General features: G+C 43.9%; 1 long non-coding RNA gene across 1 annotated transcript in view; it reads right to left on the reverse strand.

Annotated features, from left to right (window-relative positions):
* Window positions 1-19,321, reverse strand: part of LOC142046333 (uncharacterized) — a 277,336-nt gene that overhangs the window by 118,319 nt on the left and 139,696 nt on the right. The window lies entirely within an intron of this gene.

A 19,321-nucleotide genomic window follows, 5' to 3' on the forward strand; every position in this document is an offset into this window, starting at 1 on the left:
AATCGATCTAAGCACGCTCTGGGATCGAGATATCGCGTCCAGACCAGACGCAATATTTCGATCCCCAAGCAATCGATTTTAACGCGCCGATAGGGCGCGTAGTCTAGACGTGCCCGGAGTGTAGTACAGAGAGAGAGAGACCCTGGAGCATGGGGTCTGGTGCAAGACCTGAGGCCTGAAGCACAGTTAGCAAAGCCAAGCCATGTTATGAGCCAAAGTCAAGCCCTGTGATAAAGCAAACGCCTGCTTACAAATTCACTCTCTGGTACATGAACTTGGCAAAAACATGTCTGACGTTGCTAAAACACAGATACTCCTAAGAAGTACTGGGCATTGGATATTCATGAAGGCTAATACAGGTACACCCCAACATAGAGTTATAGTATAAACAAAATCCTGGGAGATGGTATAGGAACACACCAACCCCCAGTAAAGACAAGGATAGGAGGACAGAATGATGAGTGGAGATGTTTTGTTTGAACCAGCATGTAGTGTCAATAACGTTGGTAATACATCTGAAGTGTACGTAACTTATTTATATCAATGTATAAAAGAGAACTCAAAGCAGGGGCACCTTTGTCCAGCCAAGGGGACAGCAGAAAGTCCTGCTGCTGACTGAGCTGAGTCCATTATCACGGGCATATATGTGTTAACATACCTGTAGACATGGATCCAGAGAGCTAGGCCCATGCTTCGTCAGCAATAAACCTGGCCGAGTGCCTTCACCCCCGAACCGAGCCTGTGTTTTTTCTGGGTAGTGCTATCTACATCTGCTGGTCCAGCACATGTACAGAAGACGCACATGCATGCCAACTGACAACAGGGAGAATGTAAGAACCTTGAGCTTCGGGGAACTTGTTCTGTTGTATTCACACTGTAAATAAAGCATTTGGTATTGAACTTGCCATGAGTTCTGCGTGAGAACTGTTTGCAGTAAGGAATTCAGGGTGAGGGAACCCTGTCCGGTGACAGCTCCTCAACTCAGCCTCCTCTTTTGGGAGTGAAACTCTGGAGGTAACCAAACATGCATCAAGTTGTTAGAAATCTATAGGCTATTAATTGCAGGAAAAAGTTGCACCTGCAAAACAGGATCTTGTTTCTGAAACAATAGCTTCCTGACAGCTGATAAAAAAGCATAAACCAAATACAGCAGAGTGAGAAATATAGATCAGTCTTGATGTTTGCAGTATATTAAATGGTTGTGTTTGTTCATAAAAGGAATGGCTAGAAATGAATGGCACAGGAGAGAGAGAGGTAAAATGGTTTTGTGGGCTGGAAAGGTCAACAGCTCTCTGGTTTTTTAATAACTGAAAGAGAATGGGAAAGTGGAAAAAGATTTAAAATGCCAAAATTTCACAGAGAAGTCAGTCTAAGCTTTATATTCTTCTACAGTTTTTCTGTAGCAAAATACTGAATGAAGCAGTGCAATATATTTTTACTTACCAAAAAAAGTTAGGAAAAATTATCATGTATGAAAAATTCTCTTGTCCTATTTCCCTGTCAGCCTTGCAAGTAGAAATTAAACATGGTTTATTCTCATGATCCGAAAGAGAATGATAAACAATTCCTCTGATGTACCTTGTACCTTCCAAATTAGTGCTCCATTATTTTCCAATAGTATATTACCTTTCTTAATCCTCTGATGGGCTAGTAGGCTGTTGCCTGCTATCCAGCCACGGAATGCTCAGGACATTAATTCCAGCAACCATTGGTGCCACAATCAAAACGTATTGTTTACTGAGGGTTCACCATCAGTACTGTTAGGAGTTGATGCATGCTGCACTAAACTGTCCTGGGCTCCCTAGATGAAGAAATGTTATAGGATACCACAGAAAGGCTGTGTCTACTCTACAGTGCTTACAATGGCACAGCTGTATCGATGCAGCTCTCCCGTTGACATTACACCACCCCAACGAGCGGCGGTCGCTATGTCAGCAGGAGAAGCACTCCCGCCGACATAGCGCTGTGCACACTGCCACTTCTGCTAGCACAATTTATGTCACTCAGGGGGTGGAATATTTACACCCTGAGTGCCATAAGTTTTGCCGACATAAGTGGTAGTGTAGACGTGGCCTAACTGACAATGGACTTGGAGGCCTGAATATATAATAGGAAAGAGAAAACCTGGAAATCAACAGATATCTCCCAAAGAAAATTTTTAAGACCTGACTCTTCCAGGCTTTACATTTAAATTGTTTATTCCCCCTATTAGAGCATGTTTCTTGGTCATAAATCATCTTTTCCTCCACATGAATCAATGTGAAAATTTCTTCCAAAAACAAGAATTTCTGCACCCAAGTGGTATTCAGGCAAAGTTAAAAAGAAGTGCTGGCTTCATTTGGGATTTGGAAATGATTACTCAGCTAGAGTCCTAACATTTAATCCCACATTGTCCTTTGATGGGCAATGATTTTTCCCATAGATGTCACATGCACCTTGATTTTGACACCACAAATAATTCCCAGTGAGAGTGATGTTATCTACACAGGATGATAGCAAAGTAGGAGTGAGGAGAAAATGGATGGTGTTTCAGCAAGCTCTTGTTTAAGCATTAACACTGATCCTGTAAATACTTACTCATTCATGTAGGCGTTACTCATGCAGACAGTCCCACTGACTTCAGTGTCCTTCAAATGCCACTACTCATGCATGTAAGTCCTGCTCAGATGAGTAAGAGACAACAGGATCAGATCTTAATACCCGAGCACTTAAATAATGCTTTACAACTTCACAGCTGCCTTTCCTCAGTCCATGACTGTTATTAAGTTCTTTCAGAAGAACAAAATAGGGTATTGCTTTGACAAGCTAAAATCTGTGAGGATCTAAAGGGGCTTTGGAAGAAAAAAAATATTTTAAATAGTGTACAAAACAGTGCACTAAAAGAATATCAAGGTTGCAAAATCCAGAGCTCAAAAATTAGGAAATGCCAGAATTATGGTTGCTTGTGCAACCTAAATCCAGCTCTGCTATGCATATGCATTCTGACAGTCTTAATTATACGATCATATATTATTTTTTCCACAGGACTCCTGCCATGTTCAGTGCACAGAGTAGGCATGCTCTGGGAATGAATCAGAGTTGTGTCGTGAAGGAGGCTGTTGTCTGTAGGACCCCTGCCTCATTTGATGCGGAAGCGGGAAAGCATGTAGTGAATGAAGCGGAGGACTACAGGAAGACTGAGAAAGGAGAGTCTCATGGTTAAGCTTGTTGAATGCTGCTCTGGAGAACTGGTTTCTATCCCTGTGTCTGTCATAGAGTTCGTATAGGATGCTAAACGACATAACATAAGAGCATAAGAATGGCCCTACTGGGTCAGACCAAAGGTTCATCTAGCCCAGTATCCTTTCTTCCGACAGTGGGCAGTGCCATGTGCCCCAGAGAGAATGGACAGAACAGGTAATCATCAAGTGATACAGCCTCTTTCACTCATTCCCAGCTTCTGGCAAACAAGCCTCTTAAACAAAAATTTCACAGGTGGCCACTAATTGTCAGCTCCTCATTTTCTGGGTGCCCAGCTTGGGTCTCTGAGGTCCAATTTGTACAAAAAAATAACTGCATTCAAAAATAAAACAATGTAAAATTTAGAACCTACAAGTCCATTCAGTCCTATTTCTTGTTGAGCCAGTCACTCAGACAAACAAGTTTGTTTACATTTGCAGGAGATAATGCTTCCTGCTTCTTGTTGACAAATGTCACCTGAAAATGAGAACAAATGTTTGCATGGCACTATTGTAGCCGGTGTCGCAAGATATTTACATGAGAGATGCACTAAAGATTCATATGTCTCTTAATCTTCAGCCACCATGCCAGAGGACGTGCATCCATGCTGATGATGGGTTCTGCTCGATAATGATCCAAAGTAGAGTAGACCGACGCATGTTCACTTTCATCATCTGAGTCAGATACCACCAGCAGAAGGTTGATTTTTTTTCTGTAGTTTTCGCATCAAAGTGTTGCTCTTTTAAGAGTTCTGAAAGCATACTCAATACCTCATCCCTCTGAGATTTTGGAAGGCACTTCAGATTCTTAAACCTTGGGTTGAGTGCTATCTTTAGAAATTTCATATTGGTATCTTTTGTATTTTGTCAAATCAGTGAAAGTGTCCTTAAAATGAGCAAATGCTGGGTCATCATACAAGACTGCTATAATATGAACTACATGGCAGAATGTGGGTAAAACAGAGCAGGGGACATACAGTTCTCCATCAAGGAGCTCAGTCACAAATTTAATTAACACATTATTTTTTTTAAATGAGTCTCATCAGCATGGAAGCATGTCCTCTGGAATGGTGGCCGAAGCATGAAGGGGCATATGAATGTTTAGCATATTTGGCATGTGAACATCTGTTCTCACTTTCAGATGACGTTGTAAATAAGAAGCAGACAGCATTATCTCCCATAAATGTAAACAAACTTGTTTGTCTGAGCAATTGGCTGGATAAAAAGTAAATCTGAGTGGACTTGTAGGCTTGAAAGTTTTACATTGTTTTGTTTTTGAGTGTAGTTATGTAACAAAATAAAATCTACATTTGTAAGTTGCACTCTCATGTTAAAGACATTGCACTATGATACTTGTATCAGGTGAATTGAAAAATAAGATTTTTTTATTTATCATTTTTACAGTGCAAATATTTGTAATAAAAAATAATCATATAAAGTGAGCACTGTACACTTTGTATTCTGTGTTGTAATTTAAATCAGTATATTTGAAAATGTAGAAAAACATCCAAAAACATTTAATACATTTCAATTGGTATTCTATTGTTTAACAATACGATTAAAACTGTGATTAATCACGGTTAATTTTTTTTAGTTAATCATGTGAGTTAACTGCAATTAATCAACAGACCTAAAAAATATTAATACCTCTGGAGCAACCCCATGATATTTTAATGACCTATTTCAGTGAAGTTCAGACTGAGTGTTCTAGAGAAAAATCACACTGACAAGTCAAAATTCAGAAACTAAGTTCAGAACAGAAACATTTTATTGTAAAACCCAGCCCTTGTCAACCTGAGGGACCATTCCCATGTGATTCTAAGACAAAGAGATGCATCTTATTATGAAACTGTGAATGAAGCAATAAGAAGGTTATCAAGACTAGCAGTTTTCAGTAGAAAACGAACAAGCAAGAATTATTGGTACATCAAAAACAACTGATCTGTTTGCCAACCAAAAGTCTAGAAACAAAGATTTTAGTTAAATGTTGTATACATGTATAAATAGAACTTTTCTGTGAAGATCAACTGCATATTGTGTTTGCATACTGATGGATAAGATGGCTATGTCCTGATTTTCCAAGATGGCAATGGTAAGCAAAATTTAAATTTTGCAGTCAGGAAGGGGGCCCCTAACCTATTCTTATGCCAGGGCTCTCAGTGGCCTTGCTACACCCCTGGTGGGAAGGGGCTGGATCTTTGAGTCATGGAATAAGGGAAAAGGATAAAAGGGAGGGAGTCACAGGTCAGAGGATGGGTGGAGAGTATCAACTGGATGTGTGAAAAGGGTACAGAGGACAAGAGTTTGTGGAAGGGGAGGGGAGGAAGCTGGGATACGGGGACAGGGAAAGGCTCAGAGGACAGAGAGGTGGGCAGGGCTGGTGATAGGAGGGCACAGAATGGAGATGCAGAGGACTGGGAAAGATATTGAAGTCAATGGGACTACTCATAGGCAGGAGTATTTGCAGGATGATGGCCTAAATTAGTCTTAACACAGTGAGGGTTGGGGAGAGGGAGGAAAATGGGGAGTAAGGAATACAAATACATATGTAACAGGCTTGTCCTGCAGCTGGGATCCAGGGTGTAGGTTCTAAAGAGAGAGGCTGGGGGAAATGACAATTGAAGCCCAGAGTTCTTCTGGTGGGTGGTGCCACCTGGTGCCAGCTCTAGGTGCTGCATGATGAGGGCTCTGGCAGCATTAAAATGTGTGAGATTTTTATACAATGTGACCTCATCTCATTCCTTCAGCTACCCCTGATGTTATATCATCTTAATGCCACCTTAATACCAGCTTACTGCAGAAGACACATCATCGCTGAAAGACACTAACAGACTGATATAATTGAGTGCTTTTGCAACCCCAGTTCTTGGAGATAACCCACAAAGCCTTCTGTCAGTCGTCTATAGGACATCAGCTACCCATCCCCGGTGCAACACCTGCTCTTTAGTCAAGCAAAGCCAAGAACTTTCCTGTGAGTCAGCCAGCAGAGGGCGCCCAGGCAGTTTGCACACCATCTAACTGCAGCTGGTGGCATATACACACTTGTAATGATCTTGGAGTTTGTTTAACAACAAACTAGTGAATGAGAAAGGAATAAAACTTTTACTAATGTCACTCTTCTTCCAGGGGCAGTCGGCAACAACAAAGGCTGGGTTCAATATCTAGGGGTTCCTCTTAACAACACAAAACACAATTGGCTCAAGCCCCCGGCCAGTAATCTGGAAAGTAGTACTTCCCCTCTCACAAGCACTGATTCTGTGTATAAAATTCTTTTTAATACAAGGAAAAGGGAACCAAGGATTCATTTGTGGAAAACACCACAATCACATTCAAAAGCACTCAACCTTAATCATAACCTGATCCCACAGTGCATTGGGCAGTGTCCTTTGCCTCACTTTCCCACCTTGCAGTGGGAAAGTCCAACAAAGTAATGTCCATTTAACACATCACTCCCCTCTCCCTCCACTGTACCCCACTCCCACTTGACTCTCCTTGAATAGCAAGGACTTAGAGGGGTGTTAACAGGGGTTCACCTCCCATTCCAGAAAGGGCAGGGAGCATCAACCAATGTCTCTGTGGTCAGTGTGTTCCTCTCCAACTGGCTGGTCACATGTTGCTGCAGGTCACATGCTGCCACTGTTGAACACTCAGTGCCACTTCTGTGATGCCATCTTCTGAGGTTCCACCACTGAACCTAGTTCTTTAGTGACTTCAGCTCTTAGTGATTTCACTGGATGTCAGGGATCCTCACTACCATACAGCCTCTGCATTAGCTTTCCTTTCACTACTGTCCATCTGCCAGGTCTAAGGCATGGTCCCTAGACCTGCCTATCAGCATTTCATTTCTGGTAATCATCAATCAGAAACAATGACTCTCAGCTGAGTCTAATTAGCTCTGTTGGGAGAGAAGATCAAATGGTGTCTAGAACTCTTTAGGCAGCATCCACACCACCAGATAGAAACACCTGTCCCCACCCCTTCTCTTTCACTGGGATGTGGCATTCCTACCCGCCTTGTAGTGAGTAAGGTTCAGTTTAGGGTGACCCCCTCATTCAGGCAGGCTAAGTGTAACTTTGCTGCCCCTTACTCATATAATAACGGTAACAATATTTCATTAACTCAGCACTCAGTTTCATTAACTCAGTCTGCATCTACTGCCAATCTTTTGGAACTTTTCTGGGATTGCTCTTAGATCCCTTCAGTTAAGCCAAAATGTGTCCCTTGGTGTGTCTGGACTATATAAGACTTTGGATGCAGGTGTTCTTTAATGGTAAGCCTTTGGCCCCAAGTATTAGAGGTGTGATTTCTCAGGCACGCTCTATCACCTGGGTTAAGAGATGGAACTCACTGACTTAGCACAAGTACAGTGCAGTGTGCAAATTTTGGGATACAGAGAATAATAATCTGTGACTATTAAATAATCCTTTGATTGCCAGGTAAATAAATAAGTGCCAACTTTCTCATAAGGTCTCTGGGGAACTGGGTGAGGGCTCAGCAGCTTTGCCTGTTGGCTTGGCTAGTGTTTCAAGCATGAAAAGCAGTTTCCTGCTGCAATAATAATGTTGTGATTGATCTGTGGCCAACACATCGCCTCTTGTGCTCATTGCTTGCACTACTTAGTTCTTTATATAATGATCGTAATGACTAAACATTCAACACAGGATGCTTGATCCAAAAAACTCTACTGCAGAATGGCGATTTGGGACCGGGGTGCTTTTGAAAATCCCACTAGGTGCCTGCCGAAATACCTTCAAAAATCTGGTCTTTTGGGCCTGATTTTTGGAGACGCTGAGCACTTCACCTCTCATTGATTTCAACTAGTTACCAGCACTTGTGAAAATCAGTCCTGTTCATGTCTCTGGGATTCAGTTCTCCATTCCATAGAATGAGGATAATAGACCTCCACCCCCCTCACTCTGCCAGTCTCTATTTGAAAATATTTGATGTGAGGCAATAACAGCAAGTAAAACATTGAGAAATGCCTGATATTGGCTATTTCTAAGGTGCCTAATAATACATAAGCACTGGACACCAGTTGAAGGTAGTATGAAATATGCCCCAAAGCAGCTCTATTCTGTCTTCCCTGTTCCTGTTTATTTACTTGTTTCTTGTTCCTTCTTTTCTCTTGCTCCTCACCATCTTGCGATCTATCTTTCTTTTCTCCTGGCCTTCCACTTCCACCCTTCATAAATAAGTCTGCATGTATAGAGAAAGATAGTCTACTAGAAGAATGCTTTTTCAAAGAGTTGGCCCTTGCATTGAGACCTGAATGTGGCAAGGTAATATAGGGTCAAATTTCTACCACCAAGAACGTTTTGATCCATTTTCCTGTATAGTGCAGTGTATGGAAAAAAACTGTGTAAAAATTACAAGCTGCCACTTCAATTTGCGAGGGTTTTTCTGGTGTTGCTTGACAGCTAGGTGGCTCTGTAGGGAATCATCAGCCTGAAAAGACTAATGTAAGTTGAGTTGAGTGGTGCGTCTTTGTTTTAGGGAGCAACCTACTTTGTTTCTTTGTGTTTTGGGATCCTTGTGGATTTGTTGTTCTGAATTCTAAGCTATTAAGTAGTGTTATCCAGCAACCTTCCAGCAAGAGGATTTTACGTTTTTCTCGATTTATATGCTGTGAACATAACTTCACAGTGATGCTGCAAATCTGTCTTAGTGTCCGTAGTTACCTTAACGGGTTGTGGGAGAATAAGCCTGTCTTGAAGAGAACCTGGACCCACAAAGGGCCTTTTAGATTATAACTAGGATTTTTTTATTCGATCTAGAAACAGATAACCTGAGTTGTTTATGCAGACCTGCATGTGTTAGCTCTGGACCTCATTTTCATAAGGGCCAGGCACATCCAGCTCCTGCTAACTTCCGTTGGAGCTGTGGATGCTCAGTCGCGCTGACAATCAGGGCCTGTGGCTTTGTTGCTCAACAGAAGGGCAGCTGAGTGAGCTCAATATTCATTCCAGCATATTTATCTTTTGCAGTGCCATAACAAGGGTGAGGCGAGTGAAGCACTTGCCTCAGTCGCCCAAGGCTGAGGGGTGCAGAAAAGCCCCGGAGCATCCCTGCCGGAATGGCAACAGGACGCCAGCAGGCAGCTGGCTGAGGCAGCCAGCTGCTGCATGTCAGGAGGAGGAGGAGGCACACATGTGCTTCGCAGCCCTCCTCTCCCCCGGCACCCACCTGGAGGAGATGCCGAGGGGGCTTCCAGTGGGAGACAGACAGGATCATCTGCAGTCAGTGGACCTCACTCACCTGACCAGCTGCTGGGGCTTCGGAAAGTGTACTGTCTGACTCTGTGATCCCCCCCTCCTGCCACTACGCCTGCAAACTGGGCAAGGGGCAGCCCCATCCCCCCTACCCCCAGTGAGGCTATGGTGAGGGGCAGCAGAGGAGGAAGGAAGACACATGTAATGGCAATCCCCTCCCTCCCAGCACCCACCATCCCCTCCCAGAGCCCACACCCCCTCTCCAGCCCCCAAACTCTGTCCCAGAGCCTCCACCCAGCCCTCTGCACTCCCTCCCAGAGCCTGCACCCCTCCACCCATCCTGCACCCCACCCCGTGCCCCAGCCCGAAGCCTACGCCCAGCACCCAGACTCCCTCCCAGAGCCTGCACCCAGCTCTGCACACTCCCTCCCAGAGCCTGCATGCCTCCACCCATTCTACACCCCTACCCTATGTTCCAGCCCAGATCCTGCACCCAGCCCCCAAACTGCCTCCCAGAGCCTGCACCCCAGACTCCATCCCAGAGCCCAACCTCTCAATCATCCTACATCCCAATCCCCTGCCCCAACCCAGGTGCCTGCACCCCAGACATCTTCCCCCCACCCAAACTCCCTTGCAGAGCCTTAGGCAGGTGGGGAGCAGAGTTTGGGTGGGAGGGGCGGGCTCTGAGTAGTCCTGGCACCACCAAAATTTCTACAAACCTGCCACCCCTGATACTTGGAGGGGGGGGTGAGGACGTGAGTGGCGAGTTGGTGGATGGATGGGGGCAAATCTCCCAGATTCAAAATCTGGGACTGTGTCTGTTGGTCCTTTTTGCTGCTTTTTTCTGGGCTGGGGGTTGTCCAATACTGCAAAGAGGAGTTCCCAAAGGAAGGTGCTTGCTTGTAACCCCCTAGGCCATCAGTATGTCTGCTCTTCTCTAGTCAGCCCACCTGACAAGTTTGATTGTCCTTGATCTGGCTCCTAGCCCTTCTCCAAGGGTTGCAGCTGTCCGGAGGTGCCTGCCTTCCACGCTTTCCTCAGTCACACCTCATTCATTCAACAAGGCAATTGATTACAAAGTGGGGGGAAGATCTTATTCTACTTCTAGCAAAAAGACATTTTTCTTTTACCTTAATTATACTACTTTAGGGGCCTGCTATAACATATTACCAAGGTTCAATACAAAGTCATATAAAAGTTATACAAAAATGCATAATACAGAGATGTATCTACAACTGCATTGTTTGACTGCTGTGTGCAGTAATATAGTGATCCCTGGGTCTTTGAGTGAGGCTGTAAACTTGAGGGGGGCGAGGGGATGAGCGACAAGTTGGGGGCGAGCGGGTGGGCAAGTGGCAGGTGGGCAAAGAGGCAAGCTGTGAGCCAGCAGGGGTTCTAGGAGTGGGCATACAGGTTTCTGGCAGGGGAAGGAGAAGGTGAAAGGAGGCAAGTGGTGGGTGAGGGACTGACTAGGAGGGCCGCAGCAAGCCAGCGGGAGCTTAGGGGGTGAAGAGGGGTGTGATGGTGCGGCCAAGCAGGGAGGGGGCAGGTCCTATTTTACTGCTGTGATCTGGTCACCCTATGCGTGCCGTTTCTTCTTATATGGAGGGGAGAGGGCGCAATTTTATATTCTTGCCTTGGGTGCAAAAATAGCTAATTACGGCTCTGGGTTTAGGAGCCAGTGTTCTGTCAAGTGTGCCCCTCCCCGTGAAAAGGAACAGCTACTGTACATGTCACTTGTAGGAAGCTGTTTGGCAAACAGTTAGTAATAGCAATAATAGTGATCCCAGTTCAAGAACTGTGGAGGTACGTTTGTGAAAGATTGTAATTTACAGATGCTCGCTCATAAGGGACTGAATGTAGGAATTTTAAGACATGCCCTGCAGGCAGGGCGGTTGAGACCAAATGGTTGCTGTGCAGAACAGTTCACCACACACACTCTCTAGTTTGTTAATAAATGTTTTATTCCTTTCTCATTCATTGGTGTGTTGATTAATGAACCCCAAGGTCGTTACATGGTACCAGTAGTGCCAAATGAATTCATCTGGAGATTAACTCCTATGCTTGCAAGTGAAAACTGAGCAAAGGGGAGCACATGCAGCAGCAAACAAAGATGAAAAAAGGTTTTATACTTATTTTATGAGCACAATAGTAGCCTGACAAGCTTAAGAAAGGAAGAACGCCTTGGAAAGAAATGAATGTGCTGCAACCCCCATCCAGTCAGCAATTTTCAAGTAATGTTGCAGAGAACTGGAAAAAATTTGAACCTAGATGGGAATTGTATTTAACGGTGATATGGGCAGAGAAGAAAAATGATAGTGAAATCATCAATCCTTCTACTTCTTGTGGGGAAGGAAATATTGGATATTTATAACAACTTTCAATTTGAAGAAGGTGAAAGCATGAAGTTAAGTAAAATACTGACCAAATCTGAGGAACATTGTATGCCAAAAAAGAATGAGACTTTGAGACCAAAATACATGTAAAAATCTGATGACAGCTGTCATAAACAGATGGTTAAGGGTTAATGTCTCTTTTACCTCTAAAGGGTTAAGAAGCTCAGTGAACCTGGCTGACACCTGACCAGAGGACCAATGGGGGGACAAGATACTTTCAAATCTTGGTGGAGGGAAGTCTTTGTTTGTGCTGTTTGTTTTGTTCGTTGTTCGCTCTTGGGGCTAAGAGGGGCCAGACATGCAACCAAGTCTTTCCCCAATCTTTCTGAATAGTCTCCATGCTTTCAAAAATAGTAAGTACTAGCTAGGAAAAGGCGGATTAGTCTTATGTTTGTTTCTAATTGTGAATGTGATTTTGCTGGAAGGATTTTACCTCTGTTTGCTGTTACTTGAATCTCAGGCTAGGGGGGAGGGAGTCCCTCTAGGCTATAGAATATGAATACCCTGTAAACATTTTCCATCCTGATTTACAGAGATAATTTACTTTTTTCTTTCTTTAATTAAAAGCTTTCTTTTTTAAGAACTGATTGATTTTTTCCCCTGTTTAAGACCCAAGGGATTGGGTCTGAACCACCAGGACTGGTGGGGAGGAAAGCAGGGAGGAGAAGAGTTAATTCCGCTCTGTTTTAAGATCCAAGGAGTTTGGATCAGTGTAGCCTCTCAGGGTAACCAGGGAGGGAAAGTCTGGGATGGGGAAAGAGGGGGATGTTTTATTTCTCCTGGTTTTAAGACCCAAGGGGTTTGGGTCTTGGGTTCCCCAGGGAAGGTTTTGGGGGAACAGAAAGTGTGCCAAACACTATATTTGGGCTGGTGGCAGTGCTAGCAGATCTAAGCTAGGAATTAAGCTTAGAAGGGTCCATGCAGGTCCCCATTTTTGGATGCTAAAGTTCAAACTGGGGGAAAAAATACCTTGACAACACCATAGAGCAAAATGTCACAGAATCAAGAATATTCAGTGAGACCTGTGATTTTGATGAGCTGACAGAGTCTCTGGGCAGGGATAGAATCATTTGTAGCATTAATCCATTGTCTTTAGGTGACAGAGTGCCCTGTGAAGGCAATTTAACTTCAGAAAAAGCTCTCCAGCTACTCAGGACAGCAGAAACTCAGAAAGCACAAGCCAAAGAGCTGAATTCACCAGAAGGGATAATGCACATACTAAGTACAAAGGTCAGTTCAAAACATGGAATCACCTGCTATCAATGCAACTGCTAGGAAGGATTGGGCACAGATGGTTATGTGGCAAGTGTGGATGACAGCATGGCCCCAAACGGTGTTTTTTGCCTTTGGGAAGCTCTGTCATAAACATGGAAAAAATAATAATTTTGCAAAATATTGCTGCTCCCAAATGCGGAAAAGTCAAGCGCATGCAGCTGGAAGCAACCTGGTTGAGGAGTTTTATGTAGAGATGCTGGAATAAAGTAAGCTGATGAGAGAGACTGGATACTGCCAATGAAAGTGACTGAAACAATAATTCCACTCAAACTGGGCACAGGTTAATAGTCTGTCTGAACAAGATTATTACAGACTGTAAATAAGACCAAAACGGACACCACCAAGTATAAAATAATTGGTTATTCTGGAACAAATATATCAGTGAATGGGAGGTGCATTGCTAGCATCAGATATAAAAACACTATGGACAGGCTCTCTTTCATTGTAGTACCAAAGGAGGTGACACAAATTTTAGGTCTGACCACCTGTGAAAAACTCAATCTGGTAAAATGTGCTCTCATTATAAGAGCATACTGGGCCTGACTATGAGACACTCATTCAGAAATATCATGATCTGTTTCTAGGGCTGGGTTTCTTGCAGGGTGAACATACAATTGAGATAAATAAACTAGTGCCTCCACGTAGGAAGGTGCCATTTGTACTTCATGATAAACTTAAGGTTGACCTTGCAAGGATGGAAGCAACACAAATATTACAAAAAATTGAGGAACCAACAGAATGGATGAGTTGCCTAGTCACTGTGGAGAAAAATAACAGCCAGCTACACATATGCTTAGAAATGAGAAACCTCAGCAAAGCTACAAAAATAGAACATTTCAAACTGCCAACCATAGAAAACAGTATGGCTCAATCTGCGAATGCACCATAGTTTAATAAATTGGATGCCTCCTCAGGATTTTGACAGCTAAAATTAACTGAAAGTTCAACTATGCACATTTAATACCCCATTTGGAAGATATAAATTCTTACACTTACCTTTTGACATGGCTTGGGCATCAGAAATGCCATACATAACGATTTATGAACGGGGTTGACACCTCAATAGATGACATCATCATCTGGGGCTCAATTAAAAAGAAGCATGATTTCGACTTATGAAGTCTTAGATGCAACTAGAGCTGCAAATGTGAAACTAAAGCAGTGGCTTTGAGGAAACTCCTAGAAAATAAAAATGAATGGTACCAGGATACAGAATGGAAGGAATCATGAGAAGGTTTGAAACAACAGCTGACGCAAGAGCCAAGGCTGAAGTTCTATGCAGCAGGCAGGCCTATTAAAGTTTCAGCAGATGCTTCACAGTCCGGGGGTACAGTGATTTTACAGAAACGTGATTGTTGCAATTGGTGGCATAGGCATCCAAATCACTGACTGATGCAAAAACCAGATAGGCAGAGACTGAGAAGGAGCTTTTAAAAATAGTGTTTACCTGTGAGAGATTCAACCAATATCTTTATGGCCAGACAGTGGATGTTGAAACAGACTACAAGCCCCGATAGCATTATTTGGCAAACTGCTACATTGCTGCATCAGCAGGATTCAAAGAATGGTAATAAAGCCACAAAAGTATGATTTGGTTGTGACCTAAGTGGCTAGTAAATTCATGTTTAGTGCGGATTTGCTTTCTAGAGCAGTGATTCCCTCTACGAAACCAGAGAAGACCTCACAGATATATATGCAAGCCTATGCAAATCTGATTGTAAATTCGATTCCCATCGCTAACAAAAAACTGCAACAAATAAGATGGGAAACTGAGAAAGACAAATCGTTGGGGATCCTTAAAGAAATGATAATTAAAGTGTGGCCCGAAGAACTAAGCAGTTGCTGACCAAATATAAATCCCACATGGCATTCTGATTAATTAAGCTGGAGAAATGCAGGCTTGGCAGAACTACCATTAAGTGGATACGTGATTGGTTAAACAACCACAAACAAAGAGTAACTATTAATGGAATGATGTCAAATTGGAGGGAGGTCTCAAGTGGGGTTCCACAGGGATCTGTTCTGGCTCCGGTTCTGTTTAACATCTTTATTAATGACCTGGATGTAGAAATAGAGAGCATACTGATCAAATTTGCTAATGACACAAAGCTGGGGGATGGGGCGGGTGCAGCGGTTTCCAACACTTTGAGGGATAGAGCTAAAATTCAATGGGATCTTGATAAATTGGAGAATTCAGCTGTAGATAACAAAGTGAAATTCAACAAAGACAAATGTAAAGTGATACACTTGGGGAAGAAAAACAAATGCACAAGCACTGAATGGGGGATAACTGGTCTGGCAGCAGCACTGCTGAGGAATTCTGGTGGATCGCAACCACAACATGAATCAGCAATTCAATGCTGTTGCAAAAAAAAACAAATTCGATTTTAGGTTGCATTAACAGAGGCATAGCATGCAAGTCATGGGAGGTGATAGTATCACTGTACTCAGAGCTGGTTATGCCTCAGCTGGAGTACTGTGGTCAGGTTGGTTACCAGTGTGTAGAAAGGTTATAGAGAAACCGGAAAGGATCCAGAGGAACACAACAAAGATGATCAAAGGGATGGAATACAAGCCATATGAGAAAAGAGTGAAGGAATTGGGTATGTTTAGTTTGGAAAAGTGGAGGTTAAGTGAGGACATGATAGCAGTCTTTAAATACTTGAAAGGCTGCCGTAAAAAAGAAAAGTTGTTTTCTCTTGCCACAGAAGGCAGGACAAGTGGCAATGGGTTCAAACTACAGCATAGCAGATTTAGGTTAAATCTCAGGAAAAACTTCCTAACTGTAAGAACAGTAGGACAATGGAACTGACTGCCTAGGGAGCTTGTGGAAGCTTCTGCAGTGGAGGTTCTAAAAAGGAGGCTGGATCGCTATCTGTCTTGGGTGGTTTAGACACAACAAATCTGGCATCTTGGCAGCGGGGTTGGACTAGAATACCCTTGTGGTCCCTTCTAATCCTAGGTTTCTATGACTTGCTAGTGTGCCTGGAGAAGGGGTATTTGAGAAAAGTGAGTGGTAAAGGCTCACTCCAGAGTGATGTGATGGTAACCTCTCCTCTCTAGGTATATGGATGGTAGTTTATGGAAATGTACTATTTGGTTTGAGAATCTGATATATGTGTCATTAACTATCTGGTAGCTGTTTATAGGTGTACATAAGAAGTAATTGATATTTTTGGGAGGGAAGATGTAGAGATACGTTTGTGAAAGTTTGTAATTTAGAAAGGCTCCTTCATAAGGGACAGTATTATGAATTATGAGAATATTATGAATATAGTGATATAAACATGCCTTGGAAGCAGAGGATAGAGAACAAAGGTTAGCTGTGCACAGAAATCCACCAAAGACACTCTCTAGTTTGTTAGTATAAGCAGGGTCTGAATGAGCTCTGTCCTGAGATCTATTGATGAGTTGGGGCATAAGACTTCAGGAAGAGACTATGTTTGCATAGACTCACCTACTTTGCCTAGGTATGCGGCAGGATGGGACTGCTTTGCCAAATTATCACTTTTGGTTTGTGATGGGTTATAAATCACTTTAGCGTGGAATGCCAAGTTAATGAAATGTTGGTATCTTTATTATATGAGTAAAGGGCAGCAGAACTGTACTTGCCTGTCTGAATGAAGGGGTCACCCTCAACTGAACTGCACTAATTAAGCAGAGAGTAGGAATGCCAAATCCCAGTAAAAGAGAAGGGGCGGGGACAGATGTTTCTACCTAATGGTGTGGCTGCTGCCTAAAGAGTCCTAGACACCATTTAATCTTTTCTCCAAACAGAGTTAATTAGACTCAGCTGAGAGTCATTGTTTCTGATTAGTGGTTACCAGAAATGAAATGCTGATAAGCATGTCTAGGGGCCATGTCTTAGATGAGGTGGAGGGCCAGAAGTGAAAGGAAAGTTAATGCAGAGTCTGTACTGGCAGTGAGGCTCCTCGCTAGGCGATGAAATCCCTAAGAGCTGGGGCAAGTGATGGAACGTCAGAAGGTGTCATCACAGAAGTAGCACTGAGTGTCCAACAGCAGCAGCATGTGACCAACAGCCTCAGAGAAAAACAGCAAATGCAGCAACAGTCAGTCGAAGAGGCACGCAGTGACCACAGAGGCATTTCTCAACACACACACCCCATTTCTGGGGTGGGAGGAGAACCCCTGTGAACAATCCTCTGAACTCTGGATCTTCACTAACCAAGGAGAGCCAACTGAGGCCTGGTCTACACTACACGTTTAAATCAATTTAATGGCCGTTAAATCGATTTAATGCTGTACCCGTCCACACTACAACGCTCTTTATATCGATATAAAGGGCTCTTTAAATCGATTTCTGTACTCCACCCTGACGAGAGGAGTAGCGCTAAATTCGATATTAACAGTTCGGATTACGGTTAGTGTGGACAGAAATCGATGTTATTGGTCCCGGGCGGTTATCCCACAGTGCAACCTGGGACCACTCTGGACAGCAATCTGAACTCGGATGCAGCGCACAGGTAAAGGAAAAGCCCCACGAACTTACTTGAATTGAATTTCCTGATGCCAGCGGCGACCTGATCAGCACGGGTGGCGTGCAGTCACAACAATAAGAGCTCCAGCTGGACGATACGGGAGATTACTAGATCTGATCGCTGTATGGGGAGAAAATCTGTTGTATCAAAGCTCCATTACAGACACGAATGCCCAAAGCGTTGAAAAAATCTCCAGTTATACACAGCGCTGCGTGACAAGCGTAACGGGAAGCCAGAGACTCAAATGGACGCTCATGGATGGAGGGGTACTGAGGACTCCAGCGATCCACCAGTCCACAGCATCTCTGAAAAGTAAATTTGCATTCTTGGCTGAGGCTCCCAGTGTCTGTAGGTTCAAAACACAGGAGTGTCTGGTGTGGTTCAGGAACAGCTCCTCAGTTCTTTCCCCACACCCCACATGAAAGAAAAGGGAAAGAAATCATTCCTTGACTACTTTCAATGTCACCCTAATGTGGTACTGAATGCTGCCTGGTAGAAACGCGATGCTACAGCAGTGAAGAGCATACCGCGCCTCTCCCCCTCCCCCACCCGGTGGTAGACGGTACTGTAGGACTAGTACCCGTCCTCATCAATATCTAACATGGTGACATTGACACCAACATTGCTGGTTACTACCAGTAGAAGGAGCGAACAGCTATAACCAGCTTCATCATTGCAACTAGGGGCTTCAGCCCCCTCCCTTTCACTGTGTAAAGAAAGATTCTGTACTGCCTGGACTGTCATAGCCCCGGGAGGCTGCCTCCAAGTGCCTCCCCCCCTCTATTTTATCTCACTAACAAGTCCTCTGTTTTTATATCCTGCATTTCTTATAACTTCAGGACACAATGGGGGGGGACACTGCCACGGTAGCCAGGAAGGTGGGGAAGGGAGGGAAGCACGGGCGGTTGTTGCAGGGGCATCCCGCCGTGAAACTGACACGGAGGCAGCTGTGCTCTGTGAAACACCGGGTTCTCTAATACACTTGCCCCTTATTCTAGCAGGACTGCGGTATGTTGCAGGGGGCACCCCCCGTGAATACTGACACAGAGCAGCTGTGCTCCTGATACACTGGTTCTGTAATACACTTGGCCCCTTATCTAAGGCAGGACTGACTCTATTTTTAGAACCATAAGGGAGGGATTGACCTCAGTCCCAAGTGAGTCATCTTCAATTTGCTTTCAAAATTTTCAAGCCAGGGGCCACTCATGATGCAGTGATAGTACAGAGGGGGGAGAGATACGTCATCTCATTTGCCAGTTTTCCTCCGGCAGTAGACGGTACAGAATGACGTCGGTAACCTCTCTGCTATCATTGCAAAAGCAGAGTGAATGCTGCTGTGTAGGCTGGAGTATCGCTCTCCTCCGCGGCATCCAGTACACATACCGGGCCGGAAAAAAAAAAACTGAACGGGCTCCATGGTTGCCGTGCTATGGCGTCTGCTTGGAATCCAGGGAAAAACGGCTCAAAAGGATTGTCAGCTGAATGTTGCCCGGGGGAAGGAATGGACTGACGAAATTTACCAGAAAACCCCCCGCGACAATTAAGATTCAACCCTGAATTCCAAGGGGCGGGGGAAGACTGCGGGAACTATGGGATAGCTACGGAAGTGCTACCCACAATGCAACGCTTCAGAAATCGACGTTAGCCTCGGAGCATGGACGCACAATGCCGAATTACTGTGCCTAGTGTGGCCGCATGAAATCAAAATTATAATATCAGTTTTA

This window comes from Chelonoidis abingdonii, chromosome 2 (genome assembly GCF_003597395.2).
Source record: "Chelonoidis abingdonii isolate Lonesome George chromosome 2, CheloAbing_2.0, whole genome shotgun sequence".
NCBI classification, from domain to species: domain Eukaryota; kingdom Metazoa; phylum Chordata; order Testudines; family Testudinidae; genus Chelonoidis; species Chelonoidis abingdonii.